The sequence below is a fragment of the Malaya genurostris genome, chromosome 2 (assembly GCF_030247185.1).
Source record: "Malaya genurostris strain Urasoe2022 chromosome 2, Malgen_1.1, whole genome shotgun sequence".
NCBI classification, from domain to species: Eukaryota; Metazoa; Arthropoda; class Insecta; order Diptera; family Culicidae; genus Malaya; species Malaya genurostris.
Genome location: NC_080571.1, coordinates 162,199,062 through 162,201,267, shown reverse-complemented (window position 1 = coordinate 162,201,267; position 2,206 = coordinate 162,199,062). Strand labels below are relative to the sequence as shown.

The 2,206-nt window shown below is 32.9% G+C and overlaps 1 long non-coding RNA gene across 1 annotated transcript; it reads right to left on the bottom strand.

Moving 5' to 3' along the window:
* Nucleotides 1–356: 356 nt before the first annotated feature.
* On the bottom strand, nt 357–1,975 carry LOC131431597 (uncharacterized). The gene is made up of 4 exons (XR_009229699.1): nt 1,824–1,975; nt 1,711–1,763; nt 892–1,650; nt 357–825 (listed from the first exon to the last, which is right to left on the bottom strand). It is a non-coding gene; the product is annotated as an uncharacterized LOC131431597 (long non-coding RNA).
* Between the last annotated feature and the right edge of the window lie 231 nt (nt 1,976–2,206).

Genomic DNA, 2,206 nt, shown 5'->3' with positions numbered 1-2,206 from the left:
ACCCGAGCAAAATAAAGTAGCAAAATAATAACATGTTTTGCTACTTTGTTTCAGTAACACAGTTTGTTATAATTGAGGATCCGTTAGTTGCTTAAATAACATAACTGATAACAAAAAACTCATGGAACTTATCAAAAAAATAACTAAAGTTAATACATCTGTAACAAAATAGGAACAATTTCAGATTTGCGTGTGATAACAAATTTTGCTAGAAACTTGTTATTTTATGCTATGATCAGTAACAGAAATATAACTTATTTTGTTTTTGGTTTAATATGTCAAATTTTGTTTCAAGTCAAACAATATAAATTTGTATTTCAATCCATTTATTAAAGTAATATTTCAACGCATATTATTTGTTATAATTCAACTTCAAAAATGTCCCATTTTGGCATAATATGCAATTACTCTTGCCATATGTCTTTCTGATTGTCTCGCAGATTCTTGTGCAGCAGTCGTTGGATCCATTCCAGTCAGTATTTTCCTTTCATAAAGGCGTTCTAAAACAGGTAAAAACATAAATGATTTTCTCATGTACACTTCAAAAATTTTGCCTTTAACATAGTTGACCTTTTCTTTCTCAAGTGGTTCTTTCCCAGAACTATCGTTTGCCAAGGGCATATTAACTGATGAATTAGCATTGCTGACATCAATCGATCGACCTGAAGAATTATTAGATGCTCTACCAGTTACAGTTCTGCCGTGAAATCCCTGTGGCCAGAGTTCTTTCATTACAAGTTTAATGAAAATGAAATCTATCACTATTTGTTAAACGTTTTGTTAAACTTAGAATTTTTTTACTAAGTATCTTACAATTGACGCAACCTGAAATCGATTAAGTGATTAATCAGAAAATTAACCAATGATACTATAAAAAATGGGTTTAATAACCTTTTGAAGAGTAATCGCCAACGTTAGCCATATCGTCAGTTGAGGAATCTGTAAAGCTGTTGGTTGCTGGAGATACCCTATTACTTAAGGGGGTCAATATAGACTGCATACGATTTTTTTTTCTTTGTGGTATCTCTAATGATTGTTCGAATTGTTTTAGATATAGGTAATTTAGAACGAGAAACGAAATATTCACCGTTGACATCATCCAATGACGTAAAGTCTGTATCCGAAGATTCCATTTATTTTGATTCTATTCTTGTGACAACTTTCGCATTATTAGTGACAGAAGAGTTGTTAATCTGCAAATATTCTACACGAAACTTAAAAAACTATAACTATTTTTCACTTAAGTAAATTTACCGGTGGATGTTTTCCAACTACTACTTGTCTTCGTTTCTCCCAATAGATCTATAGATTTGCAATGCATGGTGTGCATGAACAAATTTGTCTTTTCTTTTGTAGCCGTACTCTGCAAGACATCGGTATGCCAGGTATATTACAATTTTGCGTTCTCCGTTCTTCCATTTCGCATTCTTTATTAGATTCTGAATGGTTATCGAGATATAGTTTGTCCAACTTCGACCTCTTTTTTGGTGAACATACACTTTCCTTTGAGCTATTTAAATCAGGTTGTTGCAAGCGAGCTCCACTTGATCGGGAGCCGGTAGCTGGTATAGGATGTTGACTTTCTGTTTGTTTTTGTTTTGGAGACCGTTTACTACAATCAGATTCTATGGCCGTTTTTCTTGGAAATTTCTGTACAAATGAACAATACTTAGTATAACGAAGACGTACAACAATAATTTTGTTACAAACCTGAGGGGAATCGCACTTTCCGGTGCATCTGAAACATTGTGCTGATGAACATTCTGCGAAAAAGTGAGGTTATATATAGTTGATAGTTTTTCGAAATAATTAAATAATTTTACCTCTTGCTCAGATCGAATTATTTCAGCGACAAATGCAATGTTGTCACGGTTCGATTCCAAACGCAGGTTTGTATTTTGCTTCACAACTCTGGTCTTTTTCTTCTTCATGCTGCACAAGTTGATAAACTGACCACGATAGGAAAACGTGACCGTTGTTTTTCCGACAATTTTAATTATGCACGTTAAATTAAATATATAGAATTTTAAGTGATATGTACTCTTCTCCTTGAATTTCTGAATTTTAAAAATATTTGCTAACAATTAGTTATCCACCAAAAGGAGTTAAAAATATGATATGCACAATCGAAGTGTCGCAATTTTCTGCAAAAAAGAGGCACACTGAGATTTTTTATTTGCTTTTATGCGGATTTCCGAAGTATTAG